At 41.8% G+C, this 19010-nt stretch overlaps 2 pseudogenes, besides 12 other annotated features; both read right to left on the bottom strand.

The window, feature by feature from the left end:
* Window positions 1-19010: part of a sequence feature (sequence corresponds to BAC RPCI93-30P15) that runs on past both edges of the window.
* Window positions 3-256: a mobile genetic element.
* Window positions 257-504: a mobile genetic element.
* Window positions 517-771: a mobile genetic element.
* Window positions 517-5771: a mobile genetic element.
* Window positions 5524-5771: a mobile genetic element.
* On the bottom strand, window positions 5773-6783 carry Tb927.6.5170 (annotated as a pseudogene).
* Window positions 9183-9214: a sequence feature (AT_rich).
* Window positions 9477-9518: a sequence feature (AT_rich).
* Window positions 9780-9801: a sequence feature (AT_rich).
* Tb927.6.5160 lies at window positions 10205-11947 on the bottom strand (annotated as a pseudogene).
* Window positions 12517-12562: a sequence feature (AT_rich).
* Window positions 13223-13808: a mobile genetic element.
* Window positions 16355-16382: a sequence feature (AT_rich).

Here is a 19010-nt window from a genome sequence, read left to right as displayed (position 1 = left end):
AATTTTTTTTTTTAGAATTTTCTTCGTGCCTTCGTGAGAGTTTCCCCCCACTGGCGCGGCCATCAGCCATCACCGTAGAGCCCTGAGATGCTATCGGTCTGGCGACTGTGGCAGAGTCTCCCTTTTTCATTCATCCTAACACACCCTCTATAATTTTTGTTGTATTTCCGCATATGAACGGAATACAGCAGATGGGGCGAGAAGCCTCCCACCCTGGACTCTCCAAAAGATGCCAATTGGCAATCCTTTTTTGGAGGTCCACATCACCGGACAGCAGCATCTTAGTGCGGATGATACTGCTGATGGCACGCTGGCACGTGCCCAGGGACCGACAAATGAAAAACGGTGTCCCAGCAAGACGCTGCTGATCCCTGTGCTGTATGATGCCGTAGCCGGAGCACAGCAGTGTTCCCCATGAAAGGAACGCTGCTGGCTCTTGGCTTCCCCCGATGATACGGGGTACTGGACCCTGGCACCACGTTGAGGTGGTCGGCATCGCCAGGGAATGAAGCAAAATTTTTTTTTTTGAATTTTCTTCGTGCCTTCGTGAGAGTTTCTCCCAACTGGCGCGGCCATCAGCCATCACCGTAGAGCCCTGAGATGCTATCGGTCTGGCGACTGTGGCAGAGTCTCCCTTTTTTATTCATCCTAACACACCCTCTATAATTTTTGTTGTAGCTCCGCAGTTGAACGGAATACAGCAGATGGGGCGAGAAGCCCCCCTCACCCCGGACTCTCCCAAAGATGTCAATTAGCAATCCTTTTGTTTTGATTTTTGTTATTCGTTTATTATTCTCTCCCCCTCTTTCTGTTTCTGTTGCTTGTTGACTGCATACCTCCTCTGTCTCTGAGGGTGTCTGGACTATTCCTGCGTCCGGTGCTTTTCCTGCTTGCTCCACACTCGGCAATAAGGGGGGAAGTTGCAGAAGGGAGAGTGGGTTGTATGACTGTTACCTTAGGTGAGGACTTCACCTGCGGCCGGCTCCGTTCAACCGCAATGAGAAACTGCGCCAGCCTTTTGGAGAAGCATACATCCTGCACACACTCACCTTCTACCGCAAATCTGACACGTAACTCCTTCAAACCGGGACAGCTCATCAAGTGCAGCGACGTTTCTTCGCAGTCGCCGCGTTGGCTGGTAACAGCGCGCTCTACCTTCATACCGTGCATCTTCTTTTGATGTAGGGTGAGGCCAGTTTTGCTAGCACACTGCCTTCCGCATGTCGGGCACACCAACATGGATGTGTTTGTATGCGGGGAATCAGTGGCACACAATTTTGTGCTTTTGCTGCATTTAAGCTCGACTCCCTCACCTTTGTGGAAAGCCTTACAGTGTCGGATGAGGGAGTCCCTGCAACTGAGCACTTTTTGGCACACACCGCACTGCACCTCGCCCTTCCCCGGGACGTCAACGTTTCCCTCACGGGCACGCTTACGAGGGAATTGCACCAACACCACGGTACCGTCCTCCGTCACTATGCTTTTATGTTTGAATTTCTTGTGTAGTGTCAGGGAAGAACGTGTACCGAAGCTCGCCTCGCACAGGTCACATTGAAACGGCAGCTTCCGTGTATCCTGAGAGGCTGGCGCTGCTGGGGCTTTACCATCTCCTTGCACTGAGTCCTCGTTTTATCGCCCCCTTTTCACGCGGCAACTGCCGCTGCCTATGCCATGTATTGTTCTAAGGTGGTGTAGTAGTCTGCCTGGCATTGCGAATTTGGAGGCACAGATGGTACAATGAAGCACCTGCGGTCTCATCGTAACTCGTGTGCTCGATGGTAGAGGAACGATCGCCACCACTGGAGGGGGCTCCGGGGGGATATCCACTGCAGGTGTTGCATCGCCGTATTTTATCTTTCGAAGGGCATCAGCTCGCACAAAGCCATGTTTGTTTACCATATGCGTTACAGCACTCGAGCGGCATTGGTATGTGGCATCACATTCAGTACATTTGGTCGGTTCGGAGGTTCTCTGAAGAGTGCGTGTCGCAACAGTTGGGGCTGTTTGTATTGTTGGCCCTATCTCTGCATGTTGCGGGTTGCACCATCGGCACTGTGGAGGCACACTCGGGTTAATCTTTCGCAACATCCATCCATAGTGTCTTGAAGACCCAACCCGAAAGCGTGCCAGTGCCGTTTCTTCTTCCCTCGTCAGTTCTTCCTTATGTTTTGTTGGAAAGTGGTTGCCCGTGATACCAAACCTATGAGTGTTCTCATGGACTTCTTCCGACCTAAGCACTCGCTTCGCATAAGCAATGATGTCGGGGATCCATGTGTCTCGCAACTGTGGTAAATCTGCGGCCTTTTTGGCCATGTCATCGCAAACCTCATTCCGTTTCACGCCACAATTGCCAAACACAAATTGCAGTCGGATACGTATCTTCCTTCTCTGAACTTGAAGCAGAAGCCTCCATAGTCGTCTTAGAATTGGGTCCGTTACGGCTAGGGGGCCTGTCTGCAGTGCTGTTAACATTGACAGCGAGTCAGAGAAGATGGACAACCTGCTCGGTGTGCTTCTGTATGCCGGAAGCCATTTCAGCAGCCGTTGCAGTCCTATCTCTAATGCTACGCATTCCGCTCTGTAACTGCATGAAAGTTCCCCTGCTCCTGTCTTAGGTGCACAAATCAGCGTGTTGTTTCTATAGAGCAGGGCAGCTGCTCCGGACTTCTCACCGAGGGACACGGATCCATCAGTCCACAATTCGTAGTGCTCTCGCCGCGGTGGCTCCTTCCCCCTCCGTGCAAAATGTCGTTCAATCCACTTTTCGGAAGCCTCCCTTTTGACATCGTCAGGGTCATCAGCGCACACAGGCTTTATCTGCGTGTGAAATATCGGTCGGCAGCTGTGGCGGAGCGTCGATGTCTCTAGTGGGTGCTCGCGTGGCTCAATGCGGAGGTGGGGGTAGGACCGCATGATACGGGAATGTAGGGCTCTGACTGGGTGTTTGCTGTGGTATACTTCTTCAGCACTGCGCCGCAAACATCCGCCTCGTGACTCACACATCAGCATGAATTTCATGCTGCGCACAAGAGTGGTCGTCTTGAGTGGCAGGAGGTTTGCTTCCAGCAGAGAGTCCTCTTTGCGCGTCCCATGCGGTATGCCGGCTATGATGCGACTGGCTTTGTGTTGTGCTGATGCAAGGAGGTCGCGACTTCGTTCCGAAGCGTCCCAGTACCATACCTCAATGCCATACATGGTGTGTGCCTGTACGAGTGCTAGATAAAAAGCTCTCAGCACTTGTCGTATTGGCCCCCATATAGAAGCTGAGATGGCTGCTATCTGCAGTAGTCGGAAGTCCATCTTGCGTCTCGTTTCGGCCGCATGTGTTGCCATCCCCTGCAGACACTGGAATGTTACTCCTAGAAGCTTCGGTGTCCTGTCAGCTCCTATTCTTTCACCGTCCAGTTGTAATGTAAGGGGGTGGCGCTCTATACACCCGAAGAGTGTGCACTTTGTTTTCGCTACGTTGACAGACATGAAGTACTCTTTTGACCACTGTAACACCACGTTTAGACCGCATTGTAGTGTGTGGTTGATGACATCCCTCTCTGTGTGCCTCGCAAGTAGCGTTAGGTCGTCTGCAAAGAATCCGTGCTGCAGTAACGGCACCTCTGCAAGGCGTTGGCTCAACGAGTTCATGACAATAATGAACATGATTGGGCCAAGGACAGTTCCTTGTGGCACTCCTCGCTCAAATGTTCTGCTTCTGGAAAGCTTCTCCTTGAATCTCACTCTGCCAGTTCGGTTACTCAGAAATGATACGCACCACTTCACAATGTGGGGTGATACCTTCATTCTGTGCATTTCCCTCGCAATTTTGTCGTGGTCTACTGTATCAAATGCCTTCTCGTAGTCAACGAATACAGCACCCGTACGATATTGGTGCGTGGGACGGCAGAGGGCAGCGCGGACGTGCAGGAGTTGTTCGAGCGTTGAGCATCCGGGGCGAAAGCCTGATTGCTGCGGCGTCAGCTGGGACTCAACAGTGTCTCTAAGTCTCGCGGCAATTATGCGCTCCATGACTTTGCAGAGACAGCTCGTGAGCGTCACAGGCCTGTAAGAATCGAGGTCCTCCGCCTTTTTTCCGGCCTTCAGGATGGGGATGATAACACCAGTCTTCCATGCAGGCGGCACGACTCCCGTTCGTAGGCTCTCATTGAATAGCCTCAGAACAACATTCAGCGCTGTTCTGCCGAGATGTTGCAGTGCCTCGTTGTATAAGCAATCAGGTCCGGCTGCGGATCCACTCGGTAGCAGTTTGATCGATCTCCGTAGTTCAGCCATCGTGATGGGACTGAACTCACTCGCTATCGTCTTTATTGGTGCCGGTGGGTGTGAGTCGGGGTGCCTTCTTGCGCGGGACGAGTACAGTTTACTGAACCTCTCAGCTTGACGGTAGTCCGTGATGGCCGCGTTATCTACAAGTACAGCCGGTGTGGTTAGTGGTCGTGGCGCATATACCTTCTTGACAATGTGCCGACTGCAGCGGTCTGACACCGCAAGTCTGGAGCATAGCGTGCTCCATCTCTTCTTTGTGGTACGGTCCAGGATCTGCTTACGCGTGGCTACCAACTTTTCCCTTCGGTGGGAGGGTCCGCATCCAGCGATCTCTTCATCGAGTTTCGCGAGCTCAGGTGTCCAATGTGGTGGCGTTGCTCTGCAGCCACGGGGGACGGAGACCTTCGTCGCAATGCGGATGGCGGAGCTCAATTTCTGTTCCAGGGTGTTGACGTTCTTCTCTCTACTAATTTTCCTGCAGAGCTCGTCAACCTTGAGACGGAAATTCCTCCAGTTAGCTTTTAGCCATGCGTACATGGGCTTTTGAAGCCGCGGGCAACTCAGTGCATCTGTGTCGTCTCCAACGATAACGTCGAAAAATATGTGATGGTGATCGCTATCGGGAGAATACAGCGATGTCCACGTGTACACTGTGCAATTCCTTGACAGTGTCACATCAGGGGTGGACTCCCCGTGGTGGCGCGCGTACCTGGTGCACTCACCAGTGTTGCAGACCAGAAACTGGTTGTCAATGCACCACTGTGTGAGGGTTTCACCCTTGGTATTTGGTGGGCTCGCGCGATCCCATGCCAACGCGTGTGCGTTAGCGTCTGCACCGATGAGCTGGGCACCGTCAGTCGTCAGAAGCGTATCTAGGTCAGTTGCCGTGAAGGTGTGTTTTGGTGGGATGTATGCCGACGTGACAGTCAGCGCCGTTCCACGTGCAAGGTGAATTGTTGCATGCACTTGTTCAATGCGACCAATAACGGCCATACCGGTCTCGACTGGTAGGTCCTCCCTCACTAGTATTGATACACCACCTCCTTTGCAGTTACGAGCTATTCCGTGATGTTGGTAGCCAGCAACGCTAAAGCAAGCCGCCTCTCCAGGCGTCATCCTTGTCTCGCTCAACAGACAAAAGGCGATCCGCTCATCAACAAGGGTTTTGTGGAGTGCTAATCTCTTTCCTTGAGATAGCCCGGCGCAGTTCCACTGCATCCCGCGCAACGACGGGCCGGGATTCTCTTCCACATCACCGGACAGCAGCATCTTAGTGCGGATGATACTGCTGATGGCACGCTGGCACGTGCCCAGGGACCGACAAATGAAAGACGGTGTCCCAGCAAGACGCTGCTGATCCCTGTGCTGTATGATGCCGTAGCCGGAGCACAGCAGTGTTCCCCATGAAAGGAACGCTGCTGGCTCTTGGCTTCCCCCGATGATACGGGGTACTGGACCCTGGCACCACGTTGAGGTGGCCGGCATCGCCAGGGAATGAAGCAAAAATGATCCAACACCACATGATTTACCAATACCAGGTGTACCAATAACAATATGTATCGGTGGTCTGTGAGCTGTCTTTTCCACCCACCATGCTTTCAGATCTTTTTGGATTATATACCACACGCGCATGATTTCACGACGGATGTATACATGCTGAAATACTGCTTTTCGCCACATAGTGTAATCCATTTTAAACCTGTTGTATGGCCAACCCTTCTCCGAAGTGAGAACGAAAATCTCCAAACCATAAGGTCTCTCCTCAATCTCTGCATCAACATTCGCAGGATCAGGAGTTATATCCACCTCCGCTCCGGTCCATATGCGCTGTGGTCTTCCATTGAATACATACATTCCAAATGGCCCTGCATCATAACCCGACATCACGCAACTCCATTTCGCATTATAAATGGAATCATACAAACCTGAGAGTTCGACAGCACCACCAGCTGTTTGGGCAGCTTCTCCCAATGCTTCTTTGAGTGCATCATTCAACATGTTAGTGACAATAATCCAAGTTTGATCTCCATTTCTCAGTCCACGAATATTCACGTGTAACCTGGCCTTTGCTTCCTCATTTGCTTGTTGCCAGCGCCTGAGATTCAATATTCCCTCATCCTCAAGGAAGCGATGGACGCTGACAAAACGTTTGTACGTCCCAAAATCAGGTAGATCAAATGCCTCGTCCAGTATATCCTTTCTTTCAATGTATCGCTCCGGCATTCTACAGAACAAAAACAATGATACATTATTTACTTCATTCACATGGTTTCTTCTATAGACATTACTACTCAAAAAATCATTCAACTTCACATTTCCAGGATGCGGCAGACCATTCAGCAAAACTGCTTCAACGCTGCTCAAAATTGTCCATTGTGGTTGTTTGTTATTCTCCACTCGTTGCTGCACTGCTGGAGGTTCCGCATCGTTACGCGCAGCCTCCTCACGCTCTCGTCTCCTTCCCTCATTGTCACCCCTTCCTTCAATAGGGACCTGTTGATTCATTTCACTCTCCGAATAATAATCTTAATTGAGTGCGTTGTGTTATTTCCTTTCTTTGTAATATAAAAAAAAAGAATTAAGATGAGGGAATATAAAACGGATACACTTCTAAACCAAAATAAATATACAATAAATGAATATTAGGAATTAATATGACAGATGAAAACTATTTACTAAAATTAGGATTCAATACAAATCTTATCATGTGTTTAGAACTCACAGCAACTTAAGCACAAATAAGGTATGAGAGTATGAATAAACATTTCTGTTTGGAGGAAAACTCAAACAACAATTCCCAGTTACTGCACACCATCATTTCAGAAAAAATAATATACTTAGATATATATGGGTATGGAAAAGCAAAAAGAATAAATAAATGTGGCATTGCCATGAAAAATGGGAAATATTAGTTTTACTGATAAGCTATGTAAAATGTATAATACTTGGTTAAAGGTATTCATGTGCATGATGAAGGCGCTTTACATGAAGAAATAATACAAACAACTATCAGAACTTGCGTATAATCCCACATGAACTGTCACTCGGAATGACATTTTGTCATAACTTCCTAATGTGGAAAAAATATTTCTAATGCCAACTGTTGCACTCCGAATGAGTACACAGTGTGCAAATAAGAGTACGAGATATCAAAACATATACAATAATAGTCGCCGTAAAAACCAATAAAAATAAAATCTTATACATCAAAGAGGAAGATCTCACCTGACGAACAAGTGCTGCTCACTTTCTTTATTCTTTATTTAAGTGATCCTTTTTTTTTCTTTTTTGCAACCATGGAGCCATGAATCTAAGAAATATATATGAAGGAATGAAAGGTATTTGTTTTTGTTTTGGTATTGGAGCACCTTACCATGCATCTGCTTTTGTGCCTTGGTGAAACTCAAAAGGAACGAAAGGCTCACGGAAGGAAACAAATATATTTGTGGGAATAATAATCCAATATTAGGCCTCTTTTGAGGAGTGTGCTGAGTCGAATAATGGTGAAAAAGAAGTATTGAAAATGTATGCCACATGGACAAATGCTTTACAATATTTTCTCTCTATCTGAAAAATATGGAATATATGGAATATATAAGGAACCAGAAACATAGGGAATATATGGAATATGTAAGGAAATATATCAAATATAAGAAAATATATGATATATTCTGAAGTGCCGGATGTGCTTGTGCGTGTCTTTGTATGTGTTCTCTGCTTTATATATCACTAAATGTTTTACACATTTCATTTTACTTTGCGTATGCTAATCGCTTGTTTCTCCCTATATAAATTAGTGTAAATATCCATGAGAGAAATAATAATTTACTTTTTTTCTTTTCCCTTCCCTTCTCTTCCCGCTAATGTTTCAGCTGCCTATTTCCATTCCTTATAAATACTGTAAATTTCTTTTTGTTACTGTAACTATTTCCAAAAAAAAAAAAAGTGTAAGTGAGACACTTTAAGCATTACATATCATAATATCTCTAAACTCCTTCTATGTTATGTTAAGCTACTAATATTTTCATTCCCATTCATTTTATTCAGCAGAACATACAAAACCCCCTCAAAAGTCCTTCCTTGTTTTCTATTCAACACTATGATATACCTTGTGGAATATACAAATATATAATAACCATAAATGTGTTATATATGATCACAACATCAGAAGCTATACAACAGAATTGTGTTCCTCAAGAAGCAGTGGTTGTTTTCCCTTTTATTTTCTCTCAGAGTCAAACTAATTAATTAATTACTAATAACTTCCTCCAAAGATATTGCTTCTATTTTCTTTGATCACTCAGCAGCGTAACACCGGAGTCTTGAAAAAAAGTGTCACAGTTCAAAGAATACAAAACAGAAAAAAAAGAAACAGAAAACTCGCACCTTCCAATTGGTTGCATTTGGATACATCAAACACATTTATACACTTGCATTCCTAGTTTCTTTTTTGGGGTGGGAGGGGTAAATGCAAAATGTATCAAGTTGACGAGTAGCAGAAATACAACACTTGATATAATTTCACTTACATACAAGCTTTCTTTTCCATTTTATTCCAATTCATAATATTTTGATAGCAATGTAATGCAGCATTCAGCCATAAACATTTTAACCATAAATATAGTAACTAATGTGTGAATGGTAACCCATGGCGATACATTCCATATGGAACAATACCACATTGTTAAATATACGCATTTAATTAAAACTATAGCACTAAATTGAAAATTAAAAATTAAAAGAGAAAAAGACATGAATTATCAAGAGAGGCATATTCTTCACTAACATGCACTTGTTTCAATATAATCATAATTTGAAATTACGTTAAATGATAAGTGATCTAATATCCTGAAACGACACAATAACAATGATTTCATTATAGCAACTGTAAAATAATGATATGCAATAAAATAAATGATAAAAATAAATTAAAATACAACAAGCACTGCGTAATATATTCTACTGCTATATATAACCATTTGCCAACAGATGAATAGCTTTGCTCATTGGAAGAAAAAATTGAATTCAAACTTCCTATGACTCTGCCAGTGTTAGTCGGCTACATGTAGAAGTCAAAAAACAAAAGTTTATTTTAAATAAACATGAAAAAAAGAAAAACTTCGCATGAAACCATAAGGGTACCCCTGTGAGTTATGTGCTGCTGTCAAACATAGTTAACTTCACAACCCTCAAGAAAGAAATAAATAATAAAAGTAAAATTCTAAGTTAAAAAATAAAAAGCAAGGAGATATAACATAATTATGCTTAACTAACTGTAATGTGAGGAATGTAAAAATAACAAAATGTTACTCACAATTTAATGTTATCAATGTTTTCCTTCACAAACGAGAACTGTCACATCTTAATGTGTTCTTTCAAATTAATGTAACGGAACCAGATATGTTTGTATAATATTCTACAATGTCATTTGGCATTGTCCGATGCTCACTCAAAAAACTTATTCGTTTTGTTGCGATGTAGCTGTTATCAGTGTTGTGCTCTTTTTATTTTATTATTTTTTAACATACCGCTGCGCACTTCCTTAATCCCCTCAATATTCCTGCAGTTCCCATCATAAAAGAAACAAAAGAAATCCATCAAAATAAAGTAACTGGAGTCCAAGATGTTGTAGAGTACAATGTATTTATTTTGAGTAATAGAATCCTGTGATATCAGAGACAATCATCTGCAATGGATAAACTGAAACATTTATTGACTCATGCCACTAAAATAATAATTAAATTGTTAAACACACATTCCCATCGTGTGGTAACTAATTCAACAAAATTATGTGACTGCATCAAGCACTCGAAGAAAGAGGAAAAGTATACAATGCACAAACCATTAGTAAAGTATAAATACAGTTTTTGGTATCAAATCCATCATATGTTACAAAGTCGCATTTCACTAACACACAAGAGCACAATTAGCTCATCATCATATGTCGGATCATCGGTGATAGAGCTTGACATTTGTATGATTCGATTCCTCCAACATTTGCCTTTACTCTTACAATCTTCTCCAACTTGTTCATAACTTCATTGTTCTCTCTGGCAGCCGTATGCTCAATAATATTATTATAGGAATATTCACCCGATTTCTTCATAGTTTCCAACGCATCATGCACTCTTTTCAGACGCCACTCATAACATCTTAAACCAGATATATAAGGATGCAGAGGCCCAATTGAATTAATACGTCCCTCCACTATTTTTCATTCATCTTCCATTTCCTTCCTCAATTCGTGTCTTCTTCTGTTGGATACCTTTTTCCTTGCATGTATTGACAGCTTTTTCCATGCCACAAATGCCTTCATGTCACGCACATCATCACAGTTTATAATAATTTGGCGGCCTCCCCTATTTGTAGTCCAGTCATCAAAACGGGCACTATTCGGAAAAGTGAGGAAAGTTACACCCCAAGTATAAGAGGGAAGATGAGTATACAGCTGCTGCGTTGCGTACCTTGTGTCCATAATGATGTGACCTCCGTTTTCAAATTTCATTTTATTCATGGCGTTGACCGCAGCTCTCGAACCTTCGTACCGCTCAACCCTCCCTCTTTCATCACCCTTTCTGTTGTATATGAGGAAGGCGATCGTGTCTGTGAAATACGCAACAACATCAAGCATTCCTTCATGGAAGTGAAGCAGGGAATGAAGCAAAAATGATCCAACACCACATGATTTACCAATACCAGCTGTACCAATAACAATATGTATCGGTGGTCTGTGAGCCGTCTTTTCCACCCACCATGTTTGCAATCCTCGTTGAATTATATACCACACGCGCATAATTTCACGACGGATGTATACATGCTGAAATGCTGCTTTGCGCCCCGTAGTGTAATCCATTTCAAACCTGTTGTATGGCCAACCTTCCTCAGACGTGAGAACGAAAATCTCCAAACCATAAGGTCTCTCCTCAATCTCTGCATCAACATTCGCAGGATCAGGAGTTATATCCACCTCCGCTTCGGTCCATATGCGCTGTGGTCTTCCATTGAATACATACATTCCAAATGGCCCTGCATCATAACCCGACATCACGTAACTCCATTTCGCATTATAAATGGAATCATACAAACCTGAGAGTTCGACAGCACCACCAGCTGTTTGGGCAGCTTCTCCCAATGCTTCTTTGAGTGCATCATTCAACATGTTAGTGACAATAATCCAAGTTTGATCTCCATTTCTCAGTCCACGAATATTCACGTGTAACCTGGCCTTTACTTCCTCATTTGCTTGTTGCCAGCGCCTGAGATTCAATATTCCCTCATCCTCATAGAAACCATAGATGCTGACAAAACGTTTGTACACTTTATACGCTACTGCCGCGAATATTCGATTGAGTGTATTAACGTCATTAATATACTCTTCACATCGTTGTACAAAGGCAAACATTGATGCTCTCAGGAGACGCTGATCCAAATCGATATCTTCGAGTAAATTAAACCTCAAAAAATCATTTACACTCATATTTCCAGGATGCGGCAGACCATTCAGCAAAACTGCTTCAACGCTGCTCAAAATTGTCCATTGTGGTTGTTTGTTATTCTCCACTCGTTGCTGCACTGCTGGAGGTTCCGCATCGTTACGCGCAGCCTCCTCACGCTCTCGTCTCCTTCCCTCAATGTCACCCCTTCCTTCAATAGGAACCTGTTGATTCATTTCACTCTCCGAATAATAATCTTAATTGAGTGCGTTGTGTTATTTCCTTTCTTTGTAATATAAAAAAAAAGAATTAAGATGAGGGAATATAAAACGGATACACTTCTAAACCAAAATAAATATACAATAAATGAATATTAGGAATTAATATGACAGATGAAAACTATTTACTAAAATTAGGATTCAATACAAATCTTATCATGTGTTGGGGAGCCACGGCAACTTAAGCACAAATAAGGCATGACAGTATGAATAAACATTTCTGTTTGGAGGAAAACCCAAACAACATTTCCCAACTACTGTACACAATCATTTCAGAAAAAAATAATATACTTACATATATATGTATGCAAAAGAAAAAAAAATAAATTAGTTCGACATTACATTGAGGAATAGGAAATAATAGTTTTAGTGATAAGCTATGCAAAACGTAGAATACTCAGTTACATGCAGAATAGTTAGTGGCTGGCACACCTTACAAAGAAATAAAAAAAACAAAATACTGAAAGCAACAATAAATATAAATATATTGTCTTCATACCTCAAACCAGAGACGTATTGAGCGAGAGAAAATAATTATTATATATCTTATACATTATTTTTAAATAAAAATTACAAGAAAGAAATCTTGTTACTGTACTTAATCTTCCCTCAACTATCCGCATTGCAAGCTCCAGCATTTCGTCATGTCTCTGACCATAACTGCCTCGTCCTGTAAAATACCATCAGCATAATAATGTGTAAAAATAACGCAGTCCCAAGTGACTTTGATGCTTCCGCTTCTTTCAATATCTGGTTGATTAAAGTTACTTCACACAACAGTCTATGAATTGTACATTCACTTTAGTTGTTACATGTATGAACTTGGTATTGTTAATGCACCGGTGCAGCTGTGATGAAATGTTATTTCCAAATGCCTTTGTAATTTCAAGTCTACTGCTCTCGCCTCCACCTGCGAAACACAAAAATGTGGTTGCGCCCACTGGTCCTCCTGGGGCTCATAACTTCCCACTAACCCTAAACGGTATTGCTTCCCAATCTTTCATTGAGGTGCCTGCGAATAATTTGGATGGTGTTGGTAAATAACTCGGTGAATTGACATACTCGCTGTTAAGAAATATATTAAGCCACTGTTGTTTTCTCTTCATGGAATACGATGAAAGGCGAGTCGAATCAGTTTCCTCCAATAATCATGTATTGAGCTTTAAAGGTCGTCGGCGCACCATCTTCAAAAAGAGATAATGTTGTTGGAATAGAGAATTTCCTCGTACGTCTGCCGTGTACATCATGCGGGATATTATGTTCTTCAACTGTTTTCTCGTTTTTGTTTTTTCCATCGAAGCGGCCTTCCTGAGTTTTGCCGTTTGTTTGCTCCACCGAAAGGTGGCATATTTTTCTCTCGTGATCAAAATGAACCCATATGAAATTGTATTCTGCGAAGAGTTTGCTTTCTCCTACCATGGCACCGTATTGTACCATATGCTCCCTTATCATTACACTCCAACTCCTTGATGACTTTCTGTAATACACTTTATGCGAATGTTATAAGTTCGCACATGTTTTTAGCGATGCGGTGCGATACATTTTCTTTAAACCACTTCTGTGTCTCTTTCCGGGGCCTGAGTATAATCGTGCGTAGGATATCCTGAACCATATTCATAACCCATTGAAAGATGGATTGGTTCCACAAGTTTTCCATTCTTCGTTTGGCAACCGGAGACATGCGCAAATATACGCTACAAGTTCCACCTGAAAGAAAGAAACGGAGCCTTTGAGTCAAAGATGAATGCTGCAGCTTCATTGCAGACTGCAATCAAATAACGGAACACATGTTCTAATGAGGCCATGGTTTCATAATTATCATGGTTATTTATCAGCTTTGGCCGTGTGATAAAACATCTACTCGTGACTTGGCTTCCCCTTCATCACTGTAAAGCTGGCACTACCCATCCCATGATGAGTCTCCAAAATAAATGCATCTACTTTGGAAACAGTCAATTTCGGTTATTGTTCCCAATCTTCCTACGCTTCGGGGCTTTACGCGTAATTTGCTACATTTCATCATATCGCCGTCGAGACTGGATGTTAGGTCTCTCTCTCTAACCCAATGCAGTGATAACCTAGTCGCATCTATCTGTTGTACCGGAAAGTTCTGCTGCTGCTGAGTCTCCGAAGTCACTTTAATTTGATGAGCAAATAACAAAATGCTGAGCCTCTGGAATGAAGACGTGTCCCGCTACTTTCCTCGTGGGGTGTGAAATCATCTACGAGAAAGCTGCCCATTCATCAAATATCTTTACATTAGTGCTGTTAAATTTCCTGAACCGTTTCATACGTCAGCCCGCAACTCGAGATGGCGAGCGGTGTTGCGAGGAAATTCCTTGGTGTTTACATGCTTTCACATTTCTGCTAAAATGCGGGATTCCAAATCGTTCTCTGTTGCGACTACTGCTGTTGCGTGAAGGTGAAAGTTCTCCCCTTTTTGTTGAAGGTGCCGTCATTCCGTAAGGTTTTAGTGTCTTTTTGACAAATCGACTGCTGGGTGCCGTTATTCTTTCCCACACACTCAAAAACTTTTTGATATCCCCCAACTGCGATAACCGCGTGCCTCACACTGCCCTGTACGGATCAGTATTGAAAGTTATTGTGAGAGCTCCCTAATCCACAATGATGGCATCCTTGTTATGAAGATGTGCGATAAGATTTTCCCTCCGCAGTAAAGCTATATCCCTTTCCACCAACTGGTAGTAATCCAAACCAAATGCATGACTACTCGATTTCTTACGTTGTCCAGTGAATCGCATTTTGGATGGATTTCCCATTTGTGCATTGGCTGGGTTTGTTTTACTGGAGATTCCGCGGCTTTTCTCTGTAGAACTGAGAGACACGTACGAGTTGTTACTGCTTTCGACCGCCATCATTTACAATAAAGTTCCTGTACACTCCGTTGTGTTGCTTTTTTTACAGACTGCAAACTCACAATAAAAGCGACACCGCTTTTGTATATAAAAAAACAAACTGCATAACTTTCCAACAGCACATCAAGAACTAGACTTTCCATTTTCCAGTTAAAAAGATTATCGCTGGTATATTCCTGTCGCGATGTTGTCACTGTCATAACCTTCTCATTTTTGAAGAATATTACGATCCTAAAGGCACAACACAACCGAAACTTCACTCCAGAAAAGACAGTAACCATTCCATTCTTACTTCCTCAATATACAAAATGTAATACATCGGTTTTGTGCAGTAACTTGACAACATCTCCCGTTGCCAAATTTTTTATTGATAAAATTTTCACGTTCCGGTTGATGATTCCTGTAAGCTGCTGAGTTCATTATAATAGAATGTAATGAATCATCAGATGGCAATTAAAGTCGGCATATCCATAAATAAATTCATTTTCACATTGTTGGAGTCAAACACGTGGTAAGTGCTCCCAATATGCATCTGAATAAAACCATTTATTGTAACATCATGAAAACACATTGTAATCCTTCGTAATACCTTTTCAACTTTGTTTTTCTCCCCATTCCAGACAGATATTTAATACACAATTTCCTGTTTCCACAGTTGCATAAGGAAAATACTGTCACGTAATCTCACTTCTTGTATGTTTATATTCCTTTACCAGTTTTCCCCTTCATATTGTAAGTAATACTAGGGGAGTAAATATGACACTAAATACAATTATATTCCTAATGCTTAGTTATGTTATTATGTACGGCGTCATGAAAATTTCTAAACAACAAGAGAGAAAAAGTAAAAGGTGTACAAAGTTTTAGAAGGAAGGAATGTTATGTGCGCAGTATCCAAAGTATTATGAAAAGAATATATATAGAAATAATCACATTGTACCACTGTGTAAGTGTGAAAAAGAAATTCATATGTTTACCTTCGTGCGTGTTCAAATTACAAACACCTTCCAGCAAGAAATAATAAATACCTTGACCATGTTAGAACATCAATTTACTACAAATGATCATAAATTCAGTTAAACTGCACATGGAATAACAAACTACTCAAAGGAAGGAGTAACTAAATGCTCATGAGGAGTTCAAACACAAACTGAAGACAAATATTCTGAAATTAAATCGCACAAACGAAAATACAAAAAATGAGGTTATAAAAACATCTTCCACATGAATGAGTACACATTTACAGTTCGAAAGCAATACACTAAGTTATGCATACATTTTTTTTATCAGAATGATAAGTTGAATTGATCATTAATTAATATCTAACATAATAGTGGCAATCAAAACCTTACTACGTATACCCTTTTCCATGAAAGAGGTGTGGGAGATTTTGTGGGATTAAAAAAATTACTGCATGTTAAGGAATGTGAGGACTACACAACAGAGTAAGGAAACATAATCAATATTAAGATAGAAAAGTAAGAACAAGAAATATAAACATATATATATATATATTTCATGCATTGATAAAGAAATAAAAAATAAAAGTGTATCTAAAGAAACTCAACGTAAGTAAGTGCAACCTATTGGTCGAAACGACTTCCAACAATTGAACTCTCAGCATGCATCGAAGCAAAACACAACCACACTAATATAGCTGTAAAGTGACAAAAGCAAAATGTTCAACAATTCAACATATCTTACAATGTAAATAAAGAATAGAGCAAAACTCACACAGTCTCATTTATAGTAGCAAATAAGTAACTAAGCATCATCAACATATGCACGCAAAGCACACAAATGATACTGTACAACACTGCACACAGATTTTATTTTTACATTATTTCCTATCGTGTTGTTACTAAAAGTTTAAGCGGTAATATATTTCATATCATTGAATTTATGGTTACTATAAGCGGGAATAATGTTAATTATATTCATCTTTATTCAACATCTGTTTGACATTACCCATCCAAATACACAACATCATCTCAAAAAATTGTAATTTTTTTGCATAATGTCCTCCAGAAGACAGAACAACAGATGGCACAGTTAAATAACACGTGACAAACAAGGAATATAACCGCACATCCTCAGCAGTAAATGTTTCAGTTTCTCCTTTAAAAAAAAAAAAGAAAAATAAAACAGTTTCACACGTGTGGCCCAAAAGCTGCATCAGCCAACACGATATCTTGACAGCTTGTCACGCAGTCTTGCCTCAATAAGAAAATAAATCATTCATCTCTGCTTTCCTTAGTTGATAAATGAGATCCCATGCTGTGCTAACTCCCGTCTCCATTCAAAGTTGACTCAACGTTGTGACGAGGCAGTGACCAAAAGCAATCCAAATGCAATCCCAAATTTCTTCATATTACGCTTTCAGTTTTATTACACATTTCCCCAACCATTCCGAGTACTAACAAGAATAATTTGGCTCTATAATAATGCATGTGTTTTTTAAAACTCTTTCATTTTTTTATGATATGCGCACAAAATATATGTGGGTGTTGATTCGTCCGGTTAATCAAAATAATAATCATAATAATTAATTATCCCCTTTTCTCCATTTTTCTATTAGCACATGTGCATCTTGGTGAGATCACTTTCAGTCATTTGCACTGATTGGTCGGCACCATTTAGTTCGCCATTCAACACACTTCCTTACATGTCCTCCTCTCACCATTTATAACCCACACGAGCAGCATCAAATATAAATTGTGAAGAGGTCTGAGCTCGCAAGAAGTCGCTCATTTGAAGGAAAACTTTGACCCTTCCACTTTGTGTTCGCGCACTTGACGGAAGAGGAATATGTTATTTTTGGGGTTATTTCTAAATGTTGTTGCTCGAATATTTTACATACGAAATGTATCAATTCCATGTGAAATAACGATTCGCTTTTGCAAGGTGATCCCCAATTAACATTATCTGCGCAGTACCTTTAAGACACAATATTGGAATTAAACCAATGAAGCTTCCCAGCACTCTATCCTTAAAGTATTACGCTGTTTCTATGCCATGTGTCTGCGCGTGCACCACACGTGCTTGAAGAAAACAAGTCGCTACGTATATCTTGTTTTATTTGAGGGTGCTGGAGGGCCGTCTTGGGAGACGCCTTCGTTACTGGGAAAGTTGCGTCACTTGCAGCTTTTTAATCTCTATTCTCCCTCTACGGGTGGCCACTCTTGGCATATTCAGCAGATTCCTGAGCAGGAACACGCACAGTTCACAGCACAGCATCCGAATTGATGGTGTGCTATGTTCAGCCCTTCTGGCGGTGTCCTTTTTTCTTTTTTTTTTTCAGGCGTCGGTCTCTCTAACTCCTCAAGAGATTCATTAATGTTTTCACTGTCTTCCCTCCTCCTTTATGCAGCCTCTGTTCCTACACCTCCAACAACTGAAAAAAATTTCCTCAGCTTCATTGTGAATCCCTATTCCTATAAGTAACCACTATTCCTTCAGATGCCAATATCGTTTATCCCTGATATTCTGCTGAACCCTATTCGAAGGTAGCATTCCAAATGATATGTAAGATGTTCAAGTTTCCACTTCCCTCTCATTGATATTCTATTTCTTTTCTGCACATCCTTAAGTTGTCCCTTATGTGCCTTCTCTAGCGGTGCTCGGGTAATCACAGATATCCCCAGCAACATATTGACACAAGTGTGTTCCGTCACTCCTGATCGACTTTCAGTTTAGTTGAAACGTTTCCACAGTTTCCATTATTATTCTTTTTCTTGCGAGCCCTGTACTACGTCTCTGGCACCCCTCGCAAGTGTCAGCACCAATCAACCTTTAAGGTATCACGTCATTCTAGTGTTCTGGTATAAATACGTCATTGTGTGTTCCCCTTCTTTACACAGATGTAATTCCTGTAAAGTGCAAAAACCCACTCTTCTTTTCTCGAGCACACTTTCGCAAGGTTTGTTCTTCCTGACTGGGAAAAGACACCAGTATTCCATTGCGAGACACGAAAAAAAATGGACTTGTGCTCCTTTTGACACACCTGGGCGCTAATAACAAGAATTGTCATCGAATATCCATAGAAATGCAGCTTCATGCCGAGGATGCCGTATGAATAAATCCCTTTCTCACATCAGAGAAAAGAGACCGCGTTGCCGTTTACTCCTTCACCATTAACCAACAGC

This window comes from Trypanosoma brucei, chromosome 6 (genome assembly GCF_000002445.2).
Source record: "Trypanosoma brucei brucei TREU927 chromosome 6, complete sequence".
Lineage (NCBI taxonomy): Eukaryota > Euglenozoa > Kinetoplastea > Trypanosomatida > Trypanosomatidae > Trypanosoma > Trypanosoma brucei.
This window is presented reverse-complemented; position numbering and strand designations above follow the sequence as displayed.